The following is a 27297-nucleotide window of genomic DNA, read 5'->3' on the forward strand; positions in this document are numbered from 1 at the left end:
CAAATGATGTATTCTTCTTCTTATAAACTTAATTCCTGACTGTCAGTTAAAATTTCAGGGGATAACCCCAATCCTTAAACATACCTATCAAGGTCACCATTTCATCACAAAATGTACTGTCATTGCTAGTTAATCTAGACAATCTCACCATTTGGCCTTTTACCATGCTTTTTTTCTGATGTGGAGGGTGGCAACTGTCATAATGGAGTAGCATGTTTGAGTATGTCTCTTTCCTATATATTCTACTTGACAGTTCCCCAGTCATCTCATCGTTAGTCAAGTGAATGTCAAGAAAATTCATCTCATTACTGTGCCATTTAGAGGTGAAAACCAAGAATGGGGTAGTTGCGTTCAAGTACGCAAGGAACGCTAGTATTTCACCCTCATTACCTCGCCACAAGATGTCATCCAAAAACCTAACATACAATAAAATCTTGGCCATAAAGGTTGAGGAGAAAATATAACATTTTTCTAATTCTAACAATACTAGGTTTGCAAATAGTGGGGCATATTTGGCACCCATTGCTACACCCACAATCTGGTGGAGAAATTCTCCCTCAAAAGTTATAAATTTTTTTCACCAACACCTCCTCCATAAGTTCAACCAGAAAATTCACCTTCTTCCTGTCAATTTTACTGCAGCCCAACAAACTTTTCCAAAAATAATCTAGACCCTCTTCATGAGGGATGTCGAAAGATTTTACTCTTCTAACATATTCTGGAAGAATCACACCAAGTTCTTGGTAAGCAAGTAAAAACAGCTTTATTTTACATGCATGGAGACCTGCTACATAACAGTGGGATGCTAGCAGTCTGTCTACTCGTGCTTTGAGTTCTACTTTTATACACCCTGCTGCTCTTAGGTACACATAGCATACAGGATATCAAGAGGAAGTTACAGTTTAAAAACTTGTTTTTACCAGTTTGTTCCACAGTTATTTTTACAACATTAACTTCTTCTTATCAGCAGTTAAAGATTAACTTCTGCTTTTTATCAGTACATTGAAGGACATTTTCAGTTAGCACACAGAGAATATTATTCTGCTTAACCCTTTTTGTTCAGGATACAAATAATGTTGAATTTCAATATTTTCCCACATTTCCCCCCTTACAACATTTTGTATACTGTTTTATTTTATACAGGCTCAGATGTATGTTGCACCTTTTCATACTGTGAGAAATATTCTTTTGTTTTATTTGCAGAGATAACCTTAGATATTATCATCTTTATACATGGTATGCAACAGCAGCCAAGCAGCAAAAATATGATTGCACCAACGCATACAGCAATTAAAATGTTCATCAACACAGAACCCCAGTTTCCAAACAGATTTTGGAAAAAGTCAGTCAAGGGGTTTGGACCAGGTTTAGCCAGTTCAGAAACTTGCTGGATTAAGTCAAGGTGGCTCTGGATTTCGTGCTCATTGTCGGGAATAAATGAGCAGCACTCCTCGTGGATAAGAACGCAAGTACCTCCTTTCGCCGCTAGGGTGAAATCGAGCGCCATACGGTTCTGCAACACTACTGTTCTCATCGCCGTCAACTCGTCCGTCACCAATTCTAGCACTGAAAATGTCGCATTGCTTAGAGTCTCTAACAGTTTTGACAGCTTTCTCAGCTCCCAGATGGATTTTACAGTTCCATATGCAGGCAAAATACCTGCTCCAGCAATCACATCATCACCAAGGTCCATATGTGAGAGTCCTTTACTGCTGGCATGTGCCAAGTCATGGTGATAGATCCATGACGCATCGATATTACCTACGGGATTAATATGTTTGTTAAGAGAACGTGCATTTCGTATTTTACCCTGAGGTAAAATCTCTACATGTCTTATTGCTGGTATTAAATATCCTAAAAAACAACTTCCTGACCAGTCATAGGGTAGCCATTTGTAAGCTCTTTTACCACAAATAAAATAACAATCTTTTACTCTAATAGTAACATTTATGGGGTTCAATAGATTCTCCTCTTCTAACAACCCCAAGAATAATAGGTTGTATACAGATACCATTTTCTCAGGGAAGTTAGGGTCTGTTACAAGTTTTTTGATAGGAGTAAAGTTTGTCACACATCCTGAATTATCTTGATTACATTTGTGAGTTATGGTTACATTACACTGGCTTAGTCCTACTTTATTTGTTTTACCATTTTTTGAAAAACACACTGTTCCATTTTTCCTGCTGCGTAACTGCAGCGCTACCTTACTTTTTGATGTGATATTTGCTGCTTCAAATACTAGACTCATCCAGGTTTCATTTATCCCCAATGGGACCATATCTAACATCAATCCACTATGTACAGTAGGTATCGCAGTGCATACCCAACAGTTTGAGACATTCAGAGATACTGCATATGTAATTTGTATAGCTTGGTATGTATTGAAGCTTGGGTGCCAGTGTGTAAGTTTGTCTCTTTTTGAACGGCTAGCTTCATCATAAAACAGAAATGGCCAAAACAGAAATATTACAATCACAATAATTATAAACAAAACATTTCAATAGGACCATTTTCTTTCATTATTCTTATTGTCCTTCATCGTTGTTGCTGTTTGTTTGTTCCTCAGGGGAACTCAGATTTTTACTTAATTTGAAATGTCTTACAATTTTACAGTGAGTTAAATGAATCCAAGAGGATCTTTCTTTAATTCGGACAGCCGTTGGAGTTGCAATTAACACTTGATAAGGGCCCTCCCATTTAGGGGAGGCCCAATTTTTTCGTTTAACGATCTTGACCCAGACCCAGTCGCCGGGTCTAACTTCCGTGGTTCTGTCGTCCTTTGAATCTGGAAAACAATCATTTTGTAAACAGCTGTTAGTATTGGTCAGCATTTTTCTCATGTATTCAGCTATCTCCTCACCCCCCTCACGTTCCGCAGGCAATAGGCTTTGCCACTGCGGGACGTAATAAGGTCTGCCATACAACAACTCGAATGGGGTAACTCCTTTTGAGGTGGGAGTTGTTCGCATGGAAAGGAGAGCTAGAGGTAGACAGGTAATCCAAGACTGGTGAGTCTCAGCCATGAGTTTTCTCAATTTGCCTTTCAGAATGCCATTATGGCGTTCTACCAACCCTGCTGACTGGGGGTGGTAGGCACAGTGGTGCTTCAGTTCAATTTGAAATACTGTAGAGAGTTTGTGGATGATTTGATTTACGAAATGCGTGCCATTATCGGAGTAGATGCGTGTGGGAAGTCCAAAACGGGGAATGATGTGATTGACCAAAATCTTAGCCACTGTTTGAGCATCCGGATGGGTTACCGGAAAAGCCTCAACCCACTTAGTAAATGCATTTACAATCACCAGGACAAATTTTTTCTGCTGTGCTGGGGTTAACTCAATAAAATCCATGCATATTGTATGAAACAAGTATGGGGGCATTGGAAATGATGCTGGGGCAAGTCTGACCCCTCCCCCGTGATATTTAGCACACACTATGCAGGAGAGACAAAAACGTTTTGCATATGCAATGAAACCCTTGGTCCAAAAGGTACTGTGGACAATCCTAACCATAGCTGCAGGGCCCACATGGGAAGGGCCATGCACAACTAGTGCTGCATACCTAAAAAGATTAGCGGGCAAAACATATTTATCATCTAGCCCCACATAAACTCCATTTATCTGTCTAACACCGTACCTAGTCCAGCATTGTTTTTCCTGTACTGTGCTAAGTTCCTGCATGACTTGTAAGGTTTGTAAATCAAACTTATCTGATGGTTGCAATTCTGTAGGTGTGGTTTCAAGTGAGAAGGTAGTGGACATGGCAGCTTCTTTGGCTGCCTTGTCTGCTAGTGCGTTTCCAAGAGATATGGGATCCTTAGCACGGGTATGGGCAGCACACTTACAGATAGCTAGGCCCCGTGGCCGCTGGATGGCCTGTAGTAACTTAAGAATGAGTTCTTTGTGTATGATGTCTTTTCCGAGGTCGTAACCATCCCCCTATTTTTCCATTGCTGAGCAAAGACATGTACCGTAGAGAAGGCGTATTGACTATCCGTATAGATAGTGACTTCCTTGCCTTTTGAGAGGAGACATGCTCGCGTAACAGCAATCAGTTCCGCTGCTTGAGCGGATAAGTTCCCGGGGAGTGGTTTCGCCTCTATTATTTGAGTTGCAGTAGTAACTGCATACCCTACCTGCGTGGTGCCTGTTTCTGTCTTGCGTGCTGACCCATCTACAAACAGTGTCCAGTCCGCATGTAGTAATGGTTGATCTTTAAGATCCGGTCTTGGTAAAACTTTAGAGTGTATGAGATCTAAGCATATATGGGGGATACCGTCTTCAGCAATGGGTAGCAGTGTCGCTGGATTTAAGGTAGTGCATCTCTCAATTGTCATGTGTGGCTGTGATAACAGCGTAGTCATACAAGATAAATGTCTGCTAGGTGACAGAAATGTTAACTTATCCTGCAAAAGGATGACTGCTACAGAGTGCGGGACTTTTAACGTAAGATCGTGGAACAGTACCAATGTGGCAGATGCTTGTACCGCCAAAGCGGCTGCAATTACTGCTTGCACACAGTGTGGTAATGCTCGTGCTACTGGGTCCAATTTGCTAGAGTAAAATGCCAACGGTCTTAACTTATCCCCATACATTTGCATCAAAACAGATGTCATAAATCCCTGTTTGCAATCTACAGTCTGTATAAAGGTCTTACTGTAATCTGGAAATCCCAATGTTGCTGACCCAGCTATCAGTTGTTTGATTCTAGTAAATGCCTGTACTGCCTTGTCTGTCCAATGCAGCAAATCTTTTGCCGCCATCGGTATTGCAAAAATTAAGTCTGATAGCGGGTGTACCTCTTCTGCATAGTTGGGAATCCAGCTACGACAGAAGTTTGTAATACCTAAAAAGGACATCATTTCTTTTTTGTAGTTGGCATGGGGGCTTGTAAAATAGCATTCTTTGTACTGTCATCTAATCGCCTACCTTTCCCAGAGATAGTATACCCCAGGTAACGTACTTCTAATTTACAAATTGTAACTTAGACTTATTTACCTTATGTCCTTCATGTGCCAGAAAGTGCAGTAGTCGAACAGTTTCGGACTTACAGAGTTTTTCCGTAGTCGCGGCCAGGAGGATATCATCCACGTACAGCAGTAGGTGGCATACTTGGGCAGGTTGGAACTGAGCCAGATTGGTGGACATCTCTTGTGAGAAGATGGTCGGACTTTCGCAGTATCCCTGTGGTAACCTGGTATAGGTATACCGCTTGCCCATAAACGTAAATGCAAACCAAAATCTACTATCTTCCTGCAAAGGAATGGAGAAAAAGGCATTACTGATATCAATTACAGAAAAGTAGTTATCCGTTGGAAGGATATCATTCAGTAGAATAGATGGATCCGGGACCGTGGGGGGCCCGAGGTACCACTGCGGCATTTACTTATTTCCTGCCTGTTTGCGCAATAATCTTACTAGATTTTGACATTCTGATTTATGTAGGTAACCACTAAACCCATGGTCCTTTTTCCACTTATCCAAATACTTTATGTTTTTAGGATGTAAATCAAACATAAACTTTTCATCGTCAGTTTTGCCGTCGCCTTTGGCGCAACTAGTTCCTGTTCCCATTTCTCCTTACGAGAAACTATTCCTGTTCCTGAGATCTCTTGTATATGGAATTTATTCACATATACTCGTTATATTTTGAGAAAATTAAAATTTTCCCTTGACTAGTCCCTTAAACAAAAAAAAAAAAAAAAAAATTCCAATCAGTAAAAAAAATAGCGTTTTTGCTTACCTTTGTGATTTCTCCGCCCTGTTTCGCTGCCACCTCACGGATTGAATCTGGAAAGAGTGACTGGCCTCTAGTTTCGACCTTTTTCAGTCGGAGGTCTTTTGTTCGAGGAGAGCCAGATTTCTCTCCACCTGCGCAGGTTTTCAGCCTCTCTTTGTTTGATTCGCGCCGTGTAGGGGCCGCCCCACGTTGGGCGCCAGTTATGTCGAAAGATTTTACTCTTCTAACATATTCTGGAAGAATCACACCAAGTTCTTGGTAAGCAAGTAAAAACAGCTTTATTTTACATGCATGGAGACCTGCTACATAACAGTGGGATGCTAGCAGTCTGTCTACTCGTGCTTTGAGTTCTACTTTTATACACCCTGCTGCTCTTAGGTACACATAGCATACAGGATATCAAGAGGAAGTTACAGTTTAAAAACTTGTTTTTACCAGTTTGTTCCACAGTTATTTTTACAACATTAACTTCTTCTTATCAGCAGTTAAAGATTAACTTCTGCTTTTTATCAGTACATTGAAGGACATTTTCAGTTAGCACACAGAGAATATTATTCTGCTTAACCCTTTTTGTTCAGGATACAAATAATGTTGAATTTCAATATTTTCCCACAAGGGATCACTGAAAACAAGTTCTCGTCATCCACCATCAAAAAAGAAAAATCCTCCTTACCACTAATTCCTCTTAATAATTCAAGGCAATGTCATGAATCACTTAAGAGATGGGTGTTGTTTTCCAAAGCCAGTCTAGAAAATTTGTCTACACAGGCAGCCCTTACAAATCTAACCATGTTAATCTGAAGTTGCCCTATTTGTCTTTATTAAGTGAACGCTTTCTTCAGAGCTAATCTATAGTCAACACTGACTCCCTCCCTGTGCATGAGGGGGGTCTATATCATATCATTGAACATACTATTTAGAGAATGCTTATTAGATGAACACTAATAAGCGAAAACACTAAATAACGAATGTTATTTTAAGCAAAACATTTTGCTGGGAAAACAACCGGTCTGCCATCATCGGGGATTTGCCCTTTTCCCCACTGTAGTGTGATCTCAGAGTTGGTATATTTAGTTAGGAGGGTGTGGGGGTCGCAGTCCCCCACAATGGGGGGTGTGAGGGGCATAGCCCCCCACTACAATGGGTTTTGCTTGGTGATGTTTTTCTGTGGTTCGCTGGGTTGCCCATCTGCTTTTTAACCCAGTGAAACATTTCACTTAAATGAACATTCACTATTTAGTGTTTTCACTTATTAGTGTTCAACTAATAAGCATTTGCTAAATAGTGTGTTCATTGACATTGTGATGTAGACCCCTATGAGGGATTTAGATGCCACCCCCAGAGTGAATTTGCTGTCTCTCATCTATTTGTACAGGTTCCGATTGAATAGGTCAGTGAGAAGGTCTGCTTCATGTGAATGGGGAGTTTGTTGCAGAAGAGTGGCAGTCTCTGGAAGACATATTTGTCTCTCCGGCATGTTCTGTTAATGACACAGGCTAGGTTAACCGAGTGACTCTTGTGCTGTTAGATTTGTGGATGTGAAGCATATCCATCAGGACAAGGTCAGAGACTGCCCTGTAGGCCAAGCATAAGTCCTCTCTCAGCAGCCTGTATGATACAAAGTACAGTGACAGGGCTTTAGGTCTATCCACATACGCCATGGTTTGGAGGCCCTGTATTTTCGTGGTGAGGAACCTCTGTGGTCCCTCCAGCTGCTGCAGGTGTCTGAGGTACATGCAAAAGGGAAAATTGTACTCTAGTCATGGTCTGATGATGGTCAAGTACATTGGGGCTATGACATCCTTAGACCTGGATGCGATGCCCTTACTTTACAAGATGTGTAACATAGAATGCTTTCCTTACCACAGTGGAAACTTGGTGGTCAAAGTTCAGATTGCTATCTACCTGTGTTCCCAGGTCTTGCACCACTTGGTTTGAGCTTAGAGGGGTGTTATCAGTACTGTAGTTAGTGGGGAATTCTACTTTGCCAGTGTAAATAATGATCCACTTTTTTGCTTTTAATTTTAGACCTTGGCTTTTGCACCAGTCATTTATCTGTGTTAGCCCTTCCTGTAGTATATTAACATCATTGGAGGACTCGATGATTGCACACAATTTGCAATCATCAGTGAATCTGCTAAGCCAAAGGCTGTCTAATTTAGCTTAGACTTCTTAGATGTAGATTCTAAACAATAAAGGACCCAGCAGAGAACTTTGTGGTACACCATTGGTGATGGGTCTACTGATTTGACAGTACGGGCTCTGTCTGTGAGCCATTTTGCTACCCATCTAGTGACATAAGGGTTAATCCCCATATAGAGAGTTTTTCAATGATACATGAGTGGAGGATTGTATCAAAAGCCTCGGCCAGGTCAAGATAGGTGGTATGCACAGTCTTACCTTCATCCAGGACTTTGGTGAGTTTCATGAAGAAGATTACTAGTTTAATAAGCATGATCTACCCTAAGAGTGATCTACTCTTAATGAAACCAAGTTGGGTTGGAACTAGAGTTTGAAGGCTACGTATGTCCTTGTTGATAAAGTCCATGATGATTCTTTCCATGGCCTTGCAGATGAGACTGGTTAGGCTTATGGGCCTATAGTTCCCAGAGTGTGCTGATGGCCTCCCTTTGTACAAGGGGATTACTGATGCTGTTCTCCACTCTGCTGGAACAAAGCCAGTTCTCAGGCTATGGTTAGAGACAGCTAAATTGGTCTGCCAGGTCCTGTTTTAGCATGCTTAAAAGCATTGTGTGTTTGCTCCCATTGAGGCCGTGATTTGGCCTTGGAGACTGCAGATAAGTCCTGATCTCTAGAGATACTAGGTAGAGGATTGGTGTCTGGTATGCATTTGGGTATGGCCACTGAGGCCAAGGGGGTGACATTTGCACCAAATCTGTCAGCTAACAGGTTGGCGATTTCCTCCAGTGCAGTATGAGTGATACCGTCTGTTACTAGTTCTGCACAAACCTGGATATTCCCATTTAGGTTTTGGACATAATTAACAAATTCCAGATGATTATCCTTACCTAGGGATGCTATTTTAGCTTCATTCTTTATTTATTTAGTTGAAATTTGTTGGCCAGATTAGTTTGACTGGGTAGCAGCCCTTTTTCAGCAGAGACCTGAGGAGAAAAGCTCCAGTTATACAAGTAAAAAAGATACATAAATAAAAAACTGTGACATAATACTACACAGAATAAAAGTAATTACTTTCAAATTATATGCAGTAAATTAACAAGAGATACACTCATGGATCACGATATTTCGGATTTGCTTGTTCAAGCTGCGGAGGGAATTCTTCCTCTGCTGAGTCAGTTCCATCTTATTCTTAGACATCAGTTTCTTCCTCTTGTTATATAACCTGTTTGTTTTTTTTGGGAGGAACTGATTTTGATCCATTCAGGTACAGCCAAGTCTATTCTATACAGCTGCTTAAGTGATTGTACAGGGCACCTGAGTACACCTCTGCATAGTAGTCATTTTTGTGAATGCAAGGCATATAAAACTTTTTATACCATCACTTAGTAGTCTGAAGTTTTCTTTGGAAAAGTTCATCAGTTTTTTTGCTCCTGTGGGGATGTCAGGTCCAGTAGCTACTTTGAACAATATAGTTTTATGGTCTGACCTTACCAGGGAAGCCATCACATGGGGGGTGCAGTGACTCCCCATGTTCGTGAGTACTATGTCTAGGACATTAGAGCCCCTTGTGGGGGTGCACACTATCTGTTTCAGAGCATTTGAATTAACAAAGTCCAGGAACCTCTGAGTGAGCATGTTTGCACTCATATATGTCACCCACTTGAAGGAAGGATGGTTGAAATCACCCATGACGAAGGTGCTTGGCTGTATGGAGAGTGATTCCAGTAAGTCCAAGCAGGTGGTGTGCTTTACTTGGTTAATGGTGGGGAACTATAGCTAGCAATGATGTGATATGGTATTTTGCAAAGAGTTAACTGGACATGGAATAGTTTGAGAGAGTCTTATTGTTTGACAGTCTTGAGTTGTACTTGGCTTTAATGATGATGGATACCTTTCCACCTTTGGTTCTTTCACACTCATTTTGAGGTCTGAATGTGTGGAAGGCATTGTAGGCCTTGCACAGCCAGGGTGCTCCCTGCTGCCTTGAATAATGTCTCAGTGACTGCACAGATGTCAGCTTCTTTCAAGGTAAGGAGTGCTTCCAGGGATTGCAGCTTCATGTTTAGACTTTTAGCATTAAGCAGCCGAACCTTGAGTTTGCCTTGGGTAGATTTTGTTACAATGGAAATTTTGCTGTGTTGACATTGCCTAAAAAAAGGCACTATGGGGGAGGCAAGCACCTGTGCCAGTATCCAAAAGCCTAGAGGAGACAGCTACAGACCCTCTCTGGCAAAGCAGTGTGGCCTGTCGATCATGTCATCCCAGGCTGACAGATACTGGATCCCCTGGACTGACACCAGAAGCTAAGCCAATTGCTGAAGTGATCATTTTTTGTTTGCACTGTGGCATCATCCTGGCAGAAGGTAGAATGCTGCTTAGGGCTAGGATCATACCTGCCTGGGACACATAGTCTGAGAGTTCAGTCATTTATGTCTTCATGTAGTCCAGAGAGTTATGTCTCAAGTAATTCACCCCAACATGAACTATGATGGAGTTATAACAGTGCTTGATGAGTGACTTGAGTGCAAGCATGATCTGATGGATCCTGGCACTTGATAGGCAGCTAATCTTGACCTTCTCCTTGTCCAGCCTGATGAGGGGAACATGTGTGTGGTGTGTGTGTCTCACTATGGAGTCTCCTATGGTCAGGACATTAGGTTTAGAGGTGTTTTGCCTTAGGGGTTTATTTGTTGAGACACATTTATATGTGTTGTTATGTATAGTGATTTCTATTCATTTAACAGGGTGCACACTTTGTTTACATTTGGGAGGTCTCTGAACTTTTGGCAGACTTCTAGTGAGTACCTCTGTGCATTTGGGTCTATGTGTTGTGTCTTTAGTTTGTGTGAGAGGTGAAGAGTGTATACTGACAACCTGTTTGGCATCCGGTTTGTTGATACATGGGAGAAGTGATTCCAGTTTCATAGCATGCTTACATCTCTCACATATGGTATTTGTTTGCTGTAGGAGTAAATGGTTGTCAGTATACATGAGGCAATTACTACATTGCCTCAATATTCCCTCGTCAGTCAGGCTGGCTGGAGAAATGATGGGAAACTACCTGTCCATTATAGCAGGTTTTTACTGTATGAGCTGTTAGGGAAAGGACTGGGCTAGACTGACCAGTTTTCGCACAAGGACTATCGAGGGTTGTTCTGTTGAGGGTTCGACAGTGCTACTCAGTGTGCAACTAAGTTGCCTTTAGTGCAACAGATAAGCTTGTGAGGGTTCCACTGACAGTTGTCTAGGAAAAAATTTGTTTCATGGCATTTGCATCTATACAGAGCACCCCCTAACCCATGTTGCATGTTGTGCAGTGACGAGCAAACATAAGGCTTAAATACAGGCAAAATTAAACACTTTTAAGCTAATCTACCAGTAGAAAGTACACAATGAACCTTCCTCCAGCAATCCCCAGCTCAGACAAGGCTGGATCTTCACTTTTCTGCCACAAGACTGCGGGAGAGCCTTTCTTAATATAAGATGGCTGGTTTAGTGTGCAAGTGTAACAAAAAAACATATAAATTCAGCAGGTCTGAATCAAGACTATGCTATCTAGGCTGAAAATACAGTTGAAAACAAGTGCAGAAAATATGCAGTCACAACAGTAAAAAGCAGAAAAAATTATCAGATACAATACAATTTAAAAAGTGCGATAGAGACTCAAAATAAACTTATTTTCTTGATTTTTCTCGTAGATGCCTTGAATTAAAGTAGAGTTACTCTAGATGTCTGGCAAAAGATGCCAAAATGCCGAGCAGCTCCAGTTAATTGAGCACAAATCCACACAAACACAAGGCTTAAATACAGGCTAAGTTAAACAGTTTTAAGCTAATCTACCAATAGGAGTGCACACAATGCATCTTTCTCCAGCCATCCCCAACTCATGCAAGGCTGGAGCTACACTCTTCTGTCACAAGAGTGCAGGGAAGCCTTTCTTAATGCAAGATGATTGTTTTAGTGCAAAAGTGTAACAAAAACAGGCTAAATTCAACAGGTCTGAATCTAGACTATGCTATCTAGGTTGAAAATACAGTTGAACTTGTCTGTCCATGAGTCTTCCTCTTCTGTCTCTTTTTGTGGACAAACAGTTATGAAAGAAGTGCTGCACATGAGAATACTTCAAAAGCAAATTCCTTCTCCCTGGGATCTCAACTTTGTTTTTGAAAAATTTACCTTACTTGCTTTTAAACTTACTTCTCAGGATGATTTGTGGTTCATTATTTGAAAGTCTGCTTTACTCATTGTTCTGACATCTGCAAGGCGAGTCTCTGAGCTGCAAGCTCAAATGGTGGGCCAACCCTATCTGATTTTTCAGGTACCTATTATATAATCAAAGATGCAATCCTTCGACTGCGTCTTGATCAAACTTGAAAGCATGAAACAGCAAAATAGCGAAACGGCATATAAGCGATTTCTTTCCTGGGAAAAAAAAATCACTTGGCCGCCTCTGTTAATTTACTGTTTTCATCACTATAGTGCGATCTCGGCATTGGTATATTTAAGTAGGAGGGTATGGGGGCAAAGCTCCCACTTTATGTAATGTTTTGAAGTTTTTATTTTTATTTATTTTATTTATTTATTTATTTTTTTTTGTGGAAAAAAATTGCTGTTCTGAGTGTTCAGGATTGTAAGCTTTCGCTTACATGGGGTTGATAAATCAACATTTGCTTTTTTAAGATTTCACTGATTTAATATAGACCCAATTTTTCACAAGGATGGGGTTGTGTTATACACTAATCCATCATTCATGTATAAAGTTGTTTCTGAATTTACCTTGAATCAAGCTATCAGTCTCCCAATGTGCTTTCCTGATTCAAAACAAACAAACAAAAAAAAACAAGAGAGAAAAGATTCTGCTTACCTTGGATACACAGGCAGCTCAGGTACTACACTGACAAGATAAAGCCCTTTAGGAATGTTGAACAGCTGTTTTGTCTCCTGTTGGGGGATGGGTGGGCTAAGAAAGGTCAACCTGTCTCTAAGCAAACTGTTGTGTAATGGCTGTCCTCTGCTATTGTTTTCTGTTACTCCCATGATGATAAATCTCTTCCAGGCAAGGTTAAGGTTCCCTCAACTATTGCCTTATTCTCCTTTATGGCATATTGGAAAGGGGTGGACTCTAGATCCATTCTAGAGGCAGCAACCTGGTCCTCTGTTTATACCTTCACAAAGCCCTACAAACTGGATTCCTTTTCAAGGTTCATTGCAGACATTGCTTGGACCATTCTCCTGGGACTCCTGGATCCTTATCCTTCCACCTCCCAGGTAGGGTGAGCTTTCAAAATCTACCCAAAATACCACTGAGGCAGTGGGAATTATGAACATAGTACAGTTACATAAGTCCTACTTACTCGTAACCGGAGATGTTCGCATTCCTTACTGCCTCAGTAGTTGCACCCACCAGCCATCCCCCAGACTGTGCAGAGTTGAAGTGAGTTTCAACCATTTTGATTCAGTTCTTGTTAGATTTAGTTTTAATATGGTAATGTGGTTGACTGTGAAGTTACTCTTGCTAGATGATTTTTCTTCAGGTACTTTCCTCTTCTTTCTTTGTCAAGTAAAAAAGCCTGATCGGTCACTTCCTGTGACATCTGTAGGTTTCCCTCTCAAGATATGCTCAGCCAATCAGCTGTCACAGAAAGAGAGAGGGAGGGCAGCCTGAGCTTTTGAAAACTAAACAGTACTAGGTTACACTGGCAGATAACCCCAAACCAGGAATCTGGACACCTTCTGTTACTGGTAAGTCCTCTCCTCATCTCTCCTCTTCTTTATTCCTCTCTCCTTCCTAACTGTAATTTCCAACCTTTACTCTTTGTTTTCTTTCTCCAGTTAACCTGCTTCTTCAACCTAATAAGCACCTGACTCTCTTCTACTACTTCTGCCTGTTTCAGACTTCTGCTGTCCTATCTCTTAATCTACTACTAATAACTACTCCTCCTGTTGTCTACAATTAGTAATTGACCAATATACTTAGTCCCACTATCTACTATTCTACATGCCTGTGCCACCATTATGTTTATCTGCTTAACTATAATGTGCATAAGTCTTGCCTTCCTTATTGTTATGTCATATATTGCTATTCTTACTGTATTATACAATTATTGTAACATGCATCTCTTAGTTATATTTGTACTATTTGAGCTTTTCTCCCCGGGCCACCACTGAAAAAGGGCTTTGTCCCAGTCAGACTATCCCGGTCAACAAATTTCAAATAAATAAATCAATAAATCAATCAATCAATCAATAAATAAATAAGTAGGACTTATAGGTTCATGGGTTCATAGGTAGATACTAGGCTATCGGTGCAAGGGCCTACGTAAGTCTAGCCAGCAACTTATACAACTTTACTTTCTAATTCACATAAGAAGTTAATAGAGCAACATGTTTCCCTTCAACATACAATTTCTCAACAATAAGAAGAAAGAAATTCTAATATCTGTCATTACCGAGTTGTCTGTAATCATCAGTGATTTACCAGAAAATAAAAAAAACTATTATGAGAGGAACTGACAAACTATGAGAAAAAATCAGGGATGTTTGGCGAAATCAGGCAGAGTTGAGAGGTATGCCTTTAGCATAACTGCTGAGTTATGCATAGATGGAAGCACAAGGGTATATACACACACACACACACACACACACACACACACACACACACACACACACACACACACACACTGAAGTCAGATTTCTAGCACAGTTTTTTTGAAAATAAAAATGTATGCATCTCTGTACACTGTGTATGCCTGCCAAGGCCTGGGTTCTGTACTGTAATTGGGTTCTGTATTGTAATTGGAGTAGACAGAAGCTTGGGATGCCTTTCAACTAGTGGTATTCTGTTAACTTAAAGAAGCACAGTATGATGCACTGAAGTTATGGTATAAATGGAGAACAGTAATGGCAAGGAAATCAGTAAAACACAGCAGGAATTATTAAGGAAGTAGGTGAGATTCTTAATACACATCCACAACACAGGAACACTGGAGCACAGAACAAAAAAAAAAAAAAAAAACACCAAGCCAGAAATCCACAGCAAACTCTTTTATTGTCGCTAGTGCTTTGCCTAAAATGCCTTCAAGGAGTAAAAAACGATGAACCCAACCTGCCTTAAATACTGTCCCCCATTAAATCATTTACACTTAATTGGTCACATACAATTAGATAAAAAATCTCCAGTTATACTCGGTGTTTAACTCATTCAGAATCAACGTGTCAGATTTCAGTATATACGCAGATTCTTTTTGGAGCAGTTTGTTCTTAATAAGGACACTGTCATATTGACCAATATTTTTTTTTTCTAAAATAATACCTTGTAACTCCCCTAACTTCACCATTATGAAAGGTTTTAAAATGTTCAGTTATAGGACTTTCCTTTTTCCCTTTATTAATGTCCCTCGTATTCTAAAAGTCTCACTTTAAATATTCTTTTACTTTCTCCTATATAAAATTTGTTACAGTGACACTTTAACACATATATAATACCCTTAGCTCCACATCCATATTATCCCATATCGTTAATCATGTAAAAACTTTTCACTACAGATTTGCACCCACAACAGCCACCACAGGGTATGGTCCCCATTTGTACCATTTCAACTGGGGGTCTAACTAAAGGGGCAACAAATTTTCCATGAACCAGAATATCTTTAATATTTCTCCCTCTCTTATAGGAGATACCAGGACGTCTACATAACCATTTCCCCAAATCTTTCAAAGTCATTAAATAATTCCAATGAAATTTCACTAACTCCACCAACTGTAAACTAAATAAATTATATCTAGTAACAAAATGTATCTGTTTTGTCACACCCTGTGTCATTTTTAGACCAACATCCTGTACATTTATGTTCCTTTCTTTAACCATATTTTCCCTCTTAAACCTATCCATACGACTTCTCAAAACCTCTTTATCATAACTTCTCCTAATAAACGTCTTAATTGTTATTTCCAATTTGTGTTCAAAATCTTCATTTGCATTACAAAGCCTTCATAGCCTTAAAAATACCCATAGAGTAAGGCTCACAAAGTATGTAGGGGATGGCAGTTTCAGCCCTATAAATACAGAGTTCCATTTTCAAATATCCTGTGTAGTACTGTCTTTATTTTGTTTTCCTTCATCCCATCTAACATAACATCCGAAAATTAAACAGCCTTATTCACTTTCAATCCATCAAACTGTAAATTAAAGCTGTTAGTTTGCAAATGTTGTACAAAGTCACCAACTAATTGCTGTCCCCTTTACATAAAAAAATCAGATCATCTGTGTACCTGTAGTAGCTTACTACATATTGCCAGAAAAAACTCTGTTCTATATATATATATATATATATATATATATATATCTATACATATATATATATATATATATATATATATATATATATATATATATTCTTCAATCAAAAAAACATAAAAAGGTTGGCATACATGGGGGCAAAGGATGCCCCCATAGCCATCCCTTGAATTTGATGGTATAAACCACCATTAAATTAAAAATAATTATTAGTCAAACAAAAATAAATCGGCTCTATAATCCACTCAGACAATGGGCTATCCCCTATATATAACTGTAAAGCCTCTAACCCAAAACTGTGGTGTATACTTGTGTATATAAACTTTTAACATTTAGGGTAACCCAGTACATATCTTGAATCCACTGAATGTCCACTGTTTTATTCAGAAAATCAAGTATGTCTTTAATATATGATGGTAATTGGACCACTTTTATTAATAAATATGTATGTAAAAAAATGCCAGTCATGTAGAGAAAATAATTTCTTCCTGAAACTATAGGATGACCAGGGGAGTCAAAAAGATCTTTGTGTACTTTCAGAAGACAGTAAAAATATGCCATAGTGCACCCTTCATGATCAAATATCTTCTCTACATCTGTTCTGGAAAAGTAACCCAATCTTAGACCCTTGTCTAACAACTCTATAACTTTTCAGAGCTTGAATATATACAGAAAAATCTGCTTTTGGTACACATTCCTATCCATTAAATGTTTATACCACATACCTAAATACTGTGTGTAATGCATTATAACTAACTTACTACCTATTAAATCCCTTTGTTTACCAAAAGCCAAAGCACCTTCTATTCTGTTTTAGTTAAATTAATACTGATTTTATTCATTTGTGCCTGAAATTGTTTAAATTCACATTCAACTGAAAAATTCAGCATTGCAGAAAAATGTTGTATCCTTTCATGCTGAAAAGGGAGTAAAAAAAGTACTTTTTCACTTAATATGTCATCGTTCATGTTGGTGTGAATGACCTGAGACGTACCTCCCTGGATGACATGAAAAGAGACATGGAAGAGCTCTCTGATCATGTAGCCCAGGCGGGTATGACACTGACCCTGAGTAGCATCCTGCCCTCACCATGAATGATACCACAGTATAAAGAAAAAATTATCAATTTCAACAATTGGCTAAGTTTCTGGTGTCATTCAAAGGGGATCCAGTGTCAGTCAGCCTGGGATGACATGCTCAACAAGCCTCGTTGCTTCGCAAGAGACAGCTTGCACTTGTCACCCCTAGGCTTTTGAATACTGGCCATGGCTCTTGCTGCCCCCATAGTGCCTTTTTTAGGCAAGGCTCAAAAGTCAAACCCACCTCTGTAATCAGCACAAATAAAACAATGAGGGTTATGCTACTCAATGCCAGGAGTTTAAATCTCAAAATGCACGTGCTCAAAGCACTCCTCAGTATGGAGAACATTGACATCTGTGCAGTAACTGAAACCTGGTTCAAGTCTCCACAGAGCACCCCAGCACTACCAGGCTACAACTCATACCACACATTTCGGCCACAGAACATGGACTGAAACACAAAAGGAGGGGGTGTATCCATATTCATCAAGGATACCTACATCTCCAGGTTAGTGGCACAACATGATACCTATGAGATCATCCATGTGCAACTAACATCGGGCAAATCTGGAATGCAAATTGTGGCCTACTACAGATCACCCTCCGTGACCAAGGACCAACACTCCGCCTTTCTGGAGACACTGGAAAACATGAAGGTCCTACTGAACACCCTAATATTGGGCGATTTCAATTACCTTACCGTTAACTAGGAAAACTACTCAAGTACAAACTCCCAGGTCCAGCGCTTCCTGGAATTTATCAACTCAAATGCCCTGGATCAGCTGGTAAACTCCCTTACCAGAGGTGAAAACATATTGGACCTGGTTATCACCAACATGGGCGACAGGTGTTCCACACTGGAGGTCAACTCATCACTGGTTAGATAAGACCATAAACTAATCACTCTTGATGTCCACACCACACCACCACCTCCAACCAAGGAAACCACAGTGAAAACTTTTCTATAGCAAACTTCACCTTACTTAAGACAGAGGTGGTAAGTTTCACAGCCTCCACGCTAAAGGATTACAGTGTCCAAGATGCAGGAACCTTTACAAATGCACTCTATGAGCACCTACAAGGATGCATGGATCATGCCATCCCTAGCAAAACCAAGACTCACTCCCCTATGAGAAGGAAAATAGTCTGGTGGACCCCTGCCATAAACAGGCTATACAATAGAAAGAGGAAACTAGTTCAGAAAAAAAGCAAATCCCAAGAAGGAAAGACATCCCTGATCAGTATCGATAAGAAACTAAGGTCCCTCATAAAATCATCCAAAGCTAACTTCAAAAGAAAAATAGCCAAGGCTTCGAAAGATAACCACAAAGCCTTCTTTAGCTATGTCAAGAATCTAAGTGGCAACTCGATATGCTCTGAGCTAGTACAAAATGGCACAAAATATACTGAATCTACTGATATTGCCAACATCCTGGCAGATAGATTCAGTACAAACTTCACTCCATCTCACCCCCAGAAGGGCCCACAACAATACCAGAAAAGTGTAGTGTCCCAGAAATCACAGACGCACAGGTGAAAACAGCCCTTTCAAAAGCCAAAAGCACAGCGTCAATGGGGCCAGATGGTGTCCCAGGCTATGTCTTGCACAAACTACAGAACGAACTAACCCCCCCCACCTAAACGCACTGTTCAACCTCAGCCTCTCCACAGGCTATGTGCCCATAGAATGGTGCACAGCAATGGTTATTCCGCTCCACAAAGGAGGGGCCACAACTGACCCAGGTAACTATCGCCCCATAAGCCTGACTAGCCTGGTCTGCAAGGCTATGGAGCGCATCATCATGGAACTCATTAACAAAAACATTGGGAACCTCCAAACACTTGACCCGACCCAGTTCGGCTTTGTTAAGGGCAGATCATGCCTACTAAACCTGGTTGACTTCTTTGAGACCATCACCAAGGCCATAGATGAGGAGAAGGTGGTTCACACAGCCTACCTTGACCTCACCAAGGCTTTTGACACCATTCCACACTCGGGAATTATAGAAAAACTCACCAGCCTGAACATAAACCCCTACACCAGGAGATGGGTTGCCAACTGGCTTACAGAAAGAACTCACATGGTAAGAATAGTGGGCTCCAGGTCCGTCTCTAAACCAGTCACAAGTGGTGTCCCACAAGGCTCGGTCCTGGGACCCCTACTGTTCAGCATATACTTCTCAGAAGTACAGGCAAACACAGTTGGACTACGGCTAACCAAGTTCACCAGTAACTGTAAACTGGGAGCCATAAATGACTCTCCGGCTGACACGGACATTCTCCAAAAGGGCCTTACTGAGATGGACACCTGGTGTCAAAGTCATGGTCTCAAGCTAAATGCCAAAAAATGCATAGTTATTCCATTTGGGAAAAACAAAACACCCATGAATTACCACATGAGTGGCAGCCCCCTTAATACAGAAGAGGTAATAGGAGATCTGGGGACCCAGGTAGATAGTAATCTCTCCTTTGACAATCATATTGCCAAAGTCATTAGGAAATCCTTCTATGTAGCCCATCTAATTATTAAAGGGTTCACATCTGGAAATAAAGAGGTTATAGTGCCCCTCTACTCATCACTCATCAGACCCTTCATAGAGTACAATGCCCCATTTGGGATGTACCTCACCAGACACTTCCAACAGCTGAAAAGACCACAAAAGTACCTCACCAAGAGGATTACTGGCCTCAAACATATGTCTTATGCAGCCCGACTGGAAAAACTCCAGCTGTACTCAGTGGCATATCGCTTACTCAGAGGTGATCTCTGCCTGACTTACAAAGCCATGTCCAACTCAGAATTGATGGACATGCTCCACCTAAAGAAATCCAAGTCACTGTGAGCCACTCGCTCTAGTGAGCTAAACCTCGCCACAACAATAAATAGAACATGGTGGAGGGATAGATTCCTGTCACAGAGACTCCCCATGCTTTGGAACAAAATTCCTAACTACATTAGGCAGAGCCCCTCACTAACACTCTTCAAGAGAAACCTTGAAGAGTGGATGGGTAACAGAAAATACACCCCTGGGATCACTTCATTGGCTCTTCTTGACAGAGGCTCAAATGGGGCGGCGAAATCTGACACACTCTGGCTAGGCTTATAAATGCCCTCAGGCAGATAGCCTAGTACCCACCTATGAACCTATATCCAATAAACAATATCCATTAAATTCCACTTCCGAATTGCAAGAATAAAAACTACCGTCTTCACTGTCAATATCACTATTAGAAACATTACTAACATCTAATTCAACATTTTTATAAGCAGAACGATTAAAATCCATTAAATGCAGCTTTCTCACTAATTTAAAAATGGCACATTTAATATCATACAATTGTGGTAAAACCATAGGTGCTAACCTCAAACCATAATTTAGAACCACATTTTCTTCATTGGATAAGACTTTCTCTGCCAAATTAATAACATAATTACAATTAGTCAACAGTTTCTGAGGTAAATCAGTACCATTTACCTCTTTCTGATCTCTGAGCCATTGTCCCTTGTTCAGTTGGACCTCTGTGCCACTTTCTGCCCTAATATTATCCCTGTTTGTTGTTTGCAGCACTCTGAAATGTGTGATTTTACTGTTCTAGATTTTGTGCTACAGGGAGAGGTGGATATCCCATGTGCTCTTCATTCTACCATTCCAAAGATGTCTCCAGTCCATCCGACACTACAAACTAACCACCATATCTATTAGAAACCCTCTCCACCTGTTCAAATCTCACCTGATTCTGAGATTTGTTCTGATTGATTCTCCAAAGGAAAGCTTATCCATTTTCATAATCGTGAAGGTCTCCTATAAGTTTGACTTTCTTTTTCTCCACCAATTCACTTTCAAAGGCTTTTAGCCTTTCACTCACCTCACTGAGGAAATTATCAGTGCAAGAAGAACTGGAACGTGAAGGCAAGGTAGCACATGTACTGGAGATTTGCTGACAGAACTAAAAAGCTTGGGATGCCATTCATCTAGTGGGAATCTGTTAACTTAAAGAAGCACAATATGATGCACTGAGGTTATAGTATAAATGGAGAACAGTAATGGCAAGGAAATCAGTAAAACACAGCAGGAATTATTAAGAAAGTAGGTGAGATTCTTAATACAGCCCAATAGCAGAAACTGGAAAAAAAAGCAGGTGATAATGGGAGGAATTAAATGTCACGATACAAGAGGGGTAAAGGCATATAAGTGATTCCAAGGTAAAGGAGGGCCTCTTCCTAGTAACCTAGTAAATTAAAACAAGTCATGTTATGAACAGTAGATTATAAGCTGGGAAGTAGAAATGTTACCAACTGTAGAAAGCCCTTTTTACCACTGGCAGTAGCTATTTCTGAATCAGAGACAGCACTGCCGCAGTATTTTGCCTCAAAGAAGTGCAGCAACATGGGAGCTGGCATTCTGGGGGAGTGGTGTATGATAATTAACCATGTACTCCCTCCAGAAATGCATGCAGTAAATGCTTTACTCAACCAAGCAATTTATAGAACCACTCACCTGCGTAAATCCTCACCACCAGCTGCATTAGTTAACTTGGATAAAAGTACACACTCATGCATTACTCTCAATGGGAGAGATCATGTTAGAGATAAGAGCCAGCAAGTTTAGCAGATGCAATGTGTTGTGGGTTTGTATGCAGATAAATATATATATATATATATATATATATATATATATATATATATATATATAAATATATATATATATATGTATGTGTGTGTGTGTATATATCTATATATATATATATTCATCACCCAAAGACTCCCTATGCTGTGGAACAAAATCCCGGTACATGTGAGGCAGAGCACCTCGCTGGCCTTGTTCAAGAGAAATCTTGACCAATGGATGGGAGATCGCAGATATACCCCAGGGATTACCTCAGTGTCACTGCTCGACAGAGGCACAGCAAAATAATGGGTATAGTTCCCCATACTAAAGGGGTGGCGTAAGCCACAAAACGATGGGCTAGGCTTGTAAATGCCCTCGGGCAGATAGCCTAGTATGAACCTATGAACCTATATATATATATATATATATATATATATATATATATATATATATATATGTTAGACACACACACACACACACACACACACACACACACACACTTACACTCAGTGCACATCTAACACTCCTCCACGTGTGTGTGTGTGTGTGTGTGTGTGTGTGTGTGTGTGTGTGTGTGTGTGTGTGTGTGTGTATGTGTGTGTTGTGGGTTTGTATGCAGATAAATATATGTATATATATATATATATATATATATATATATATATATATATATATGTATGTGTGTGTGTGTGTGTGTGTGTATATATATGTTAGACACACACACACACACACACACACACACTTACACTCAGTGCACATCTAACACTCCTCCACGTGTGTGTGTGTGTGTGTGTGTGTGTGTGTGTGTGTGTGTGTGTGTGTGTGTGTGTGTGTGTGTGTATATATTGAACACACACACACACACTACACTCAGTGCACATCTAACACTCCTCCACGTGTGTGTGTGTGTGTGTGTGTGTGTGTGTGTGTGTGTGTGTGTGTGTGTGTGTGTGTGTGTGTGTGTGTGAATGGTGGATGCCATACCTAAGCTCCTTTTTGATTAAGAGCAAATCCTGCAATAATGTGGGGACACTAGACACTGGGGACCATTTTATATATACTCATAGTTACTTCAAAAGTTAATAGAACAGATTATGCAGCACATAGGACATATAGGGGGACACTAGGCACCAGGGACAGCCATGCATAATACCCTAATCTGCTTACAAAGTTAACAGAGCATAGAATATGGAGTGTGAAGCATGCAATACTATGAAGAATGAAACTTTGATGTCTGGTATTGCTGACTAACTGTAATGGTCTGTGATGTATGAGGGCCATGTTCAAGACATGCAGACAAAGCCTGTGGGGGGGGGTGACACTAGACCACATGGGGGAGTCTTTCTGTATATTCCACTAATCCAATTAAAAAGTTAATAGAGCAACAGGTCTTGCATTCAGATGCATTTACTGAGCAATAAAAAGGATGAAATTCTAATTCCTGTCATCACTGAATGACTATTAATCATTTGTGATTTACAAGAAACTGTGACAAATTGGGCATTCTGTAAACTCAGGGATAGGTAAGAGGTATGACATTGTCTATGCTTGTATGTATGTGGGAATGAAAGAGGGAATGCCCATGCTGCTACATTGCATTAGCACATTTACCTAATGTGCTAATGCAATGTGTTGGCTTCCAGAAGTTATTGCTACAAAGGCAGCAGAAAAGGCCTGTTAGTGCTTGCAGTAATCACCAGGTGATTCAGAGACATGCAAATTAGCTGATAACGAGGTCTTTCCGAATTGCTGATTTCCACAATAGAACTGAAAAGGCCCCTTTTCCCGTATCCATGCCTCTCGCAGTTGGGACTGTTTCTAAATCCTGGCCAAGCAACATGATTTCTCTGTTTCTGCAAATAAACTGTGATGAACTTCACTCTCTAAGAAATATGCATACTACTGTTACACATCAGTAATTCAGGTATGCTGCTTTTATCTTGCCCTAATGCCTGTCTATTGATGGACATAGCAGTTAGCAAAACTATCCATTTGTTTTCCTAGATGTAACATAATTAGAAATGAAGCAACACATTTAAAAAATATCTGTTTATCACACTCTCATTTTTCTAAGTTTTTTTGTACAGTGCCATTTCAACAATATATTTGATCACTTACACAATACAGCTAAACACATTGATACTGGGCTTATATAAAAACTCATTCAGAAGAACAGAAACACAATTATAATGCATTTTTAATCAGCAAGTGCCATTTTTTCTGTGTGATGTATCACAATTTGATTAGCATTGCAGTACTCAAAAACCCAGTAAGAATTCATGAGAGTGCTCAGGAATGCATGTGGCGACAGATATGCTTTTGAGTTTGAGCCTCCTTGCTATGGGCAGATTACTATTTTCTTTCCACATAAAAAGGTTGTTTCATAGAAAACAAAACTCTGCACACAGCTACTGTAGTTCTGTGCAAGATTTTTGCGCATATCTGGAATTCTTCAGTAATTTTATTGAAATATTATTTGCCTGTGTCTTGGGACAGTAGCGCATTATGGAAGGAGAAAGTTGCAGTACAAAGGCCACCAAAGAAGACCTTAACAGTCTGCACTTCTCCATTCAGTCTGTTTCAGTCCTTTTAAAGGAAGTACTACAAAACACAAATCACTTGAAATAATCTGGGGAGTTATATAATCAACAGCTAAGCAACACAGACTCTCAACTGGAGAAGTAACAAGCAATACTTTCAGTGCAGAAGACAAAAATTGCTACTTAAACTAAAATAAGAAGTTAAAGATGAAAATGGATAACAGGGCTCACTAGAATAATTTCCACTTAACTGGATTGTTTGAGGTAGCTGAAAGAGACCTATTCATCCAGAAAAAAAATGAGGATATTACGAAGACAGGATGTGATACCTGTGGAGCAAACACAATAGCAAAGTCAAAACTAATGATCCTAGACACTTTATCATGAAATAATAATTGTGGTGAAGTGCTAAATAAGTCAAGGGAGCTAGGAGCTTCTAAAAATGCTGGTGTTATTATCCAGTTCATTCTAGATTATAGACTTCCACTATTTAATAAAATGAAAGCCTTTATCCCCTTCTCTGACTAGGACCCAGATTATCTGAGTTCAATTAGCAGTTTAGGAGCTGAAAGAACTGGGCAGGGTAGTGTAGTAGAGCATGACAAATGCTATCCCTCCTTATCTGGGGGAATGACTATTAGGCTAGTCCTTGTTTTGCCACATGCCAGTGGAGGATAATACGAGAAAGAGTTGTAATCAGAGAGAGATGGGTTTTCCAACCAGGCCGGTGATGGCAACCCTCAACATCCTTTGGGTAGAAAGACTCGTTATCAGAGAGGGGACATAGTGGGTCTTTTTGAAGTGAAGTTGGTACTGGCATCAAACTTTGGGGAGGTTGTTTAGAGCCTTAACAGGAAACTCCTCTAATAGCTGACTAAATGATGGCCTACAAAATTGGCTGTTACCCTATGGGGAAAGACTGGCTCAGTTGATGGCAGAGGGCTGGTAGTCAGGCAGGCAGCATGGGAATACAGAATATATTAAAACAAACAAAAAAAAAACTAAACAAAACTTTATTCCCACCTTTCACAATTTTAAGGCTCTTTGGTTCCAAGAGTTTTTGATCTTCCCTGCATTGTTACATGTGAATAAAGGGGTCCAGTTGCATATTTTTGAACACTCCTCAGAAACAAAGGCATTTCTGGAATCCCTGGGCACAAAATGGTTTTAGTCCGCTATCATGCATGGATCCAGGACAGTTAGTGCACCTTTGAATAATGATATCATGAAAAGGAAGAGGCATTCCTGTCATGGTATGCCAGAAAGAAGGTAGCAAATGAGTTATATGACAGTGGTACCTGAAACTGAAAAGCAAAATTAAGCTGTTGTAGAACAGCAAAAACTGAAGTTTCAATGCCCTGCATTGAACTGCTGCCAATCACTAGCTTGGTTTGAAAAAGGTACATATGATAATGAAGTTGTATGGAATTCAGTACACTGAACACCTCTACAAGGAATGGGAGAGTCTTAAAACAGAGAACAACTGAAAGGCATTATTGATGCAACAACGTGATTGTGAAGAAAGTTCATTATGATTAGCTAACATGTAACCCAGAATTGTAATTCAAGTCATTTATTGTTTTAATTAAGTATATTTAATCATTGCCTTTTTCCCCTGGCTGTTTGCTGTAGTGCTTTATATAATCATTGTGGTGGAGCTGACTAAATGTCATTTTATATTGTCTTTTGTTAGTAGAGAAGATCAAAGGTGTAAACCTTGCTGGATTCCATTTGTATCGATTCTGATAAGTGAAAATTAAAACAACCATTTAAATAACCTGGTATTTAAAGATTAGGTTAGTAAAAATGATCAATGTGTGAAATGTGTAGTTGTACCTCTCCTCAGAGGCAGATAATGTATGAATAAGCACATGCTGTTCACAGTAGTATATTCATGATATGACATAGAGCAGTGTCTGGTTGCTTCGGTGACCTTAATCAATGAGTCTATCTCCCTCTGCTTGTCTGTCTGTCTATCTCTCTCCCCCCATTAACAACTAAATAACTTCATGGTGGGCTCATTCTTGTGTTTTACAGTTTATTTAAGCAGACTTTTCACAGATTTGTGATTTTTCAGTTACTGGGAGCCCTCTACTGGTTTTATTTTAAACTCTAAGTACTTCAGTAGTTACAAAAAAGTAAATTCAGAATTTTAGATTTATTTTTTAACAATTACTTTATATGTTAAGCTTATTGGGATTATAGCACTTGGCCCTATCATTATCATAGAGGAGAGGAACATGTACGATAGTAGACTTTTTTTTTTGAAAACTGCTTTTGGAATAATGACTTCCTGTAGCTTGGAGGGGTATATGCATGAATATTGGATTTAAGGACAGCATTGTATTATTAACCTTAAAATAAACAGAAAGCACATTTAATGATGCTTTGTTTCAAAACTTCTTCAAGCTATTTTTGTGAGGGAACTTTGCACCAGAACAAGAGATCATCTTTGAACTCCCTGCGTTGATTTCTACCTTTTTACCGTATTCAAGCAGTGAGCACAAGATCATACCTTCTCTTTCTAAGGGAAGGAATTATTTTTTTTGTCTGTATTAGAATGTCAGACATATGCTCTCTGTGTCACCTGCAGACAAGCGTTATATTGTAATGCTTATAATACAAAGGCTGGGAAGAATTATGTTAATATGGTCAGCTGGAATGTAAAACAGCTGAGTGCACTGGTCAAACAGACACTGACACTAAATTAACTGAAATGAGTGTACATGTTTTTTTTTTTTCTTCAGGAAATTAAATAGAGAAGGAATATATTCACTAGCCTTGTCTCCTTGTGGAAGGGGAGGGGATCCATCCCAAATGCAACTTCTGCAAAAAGTAGGATGGTAACTCTTTTTAAGAGTAATTTGGGATAGAAGAAAACTAAGCAAATT

The 27297-nt window shown here is 39.8% G+C and overlaps 1 protein-coding gene across 1 annotated transcript in view; it reads left to right on the plus strand.

Moving 5' to 3' along the window:
* The window catches only part of LOC122805262 (dynein axonemal heavy chain 11-like), a 4596980-nt gene that overhangs the window by 4243770 nt on the left and 325913 nt on the right, over positions 1–27297 (plus strand). The window lies entirely within an intron of this gene.

The sequence above is a fragment of the Protopterus annectens genome, chromosome 6.part1, assembly GCF_019279795.1.
Source record: "Protopterus annectens isolate FY-2018-M chromosome 6.part1, PAN1.0, whole genome shotgun sequence".
Classification (NCBI taxonomy): Eukaryota; Metazoa; Chordata; order Ceratodontiformes; family Protopteridae; genus Protopterus; species Protopterus annectens.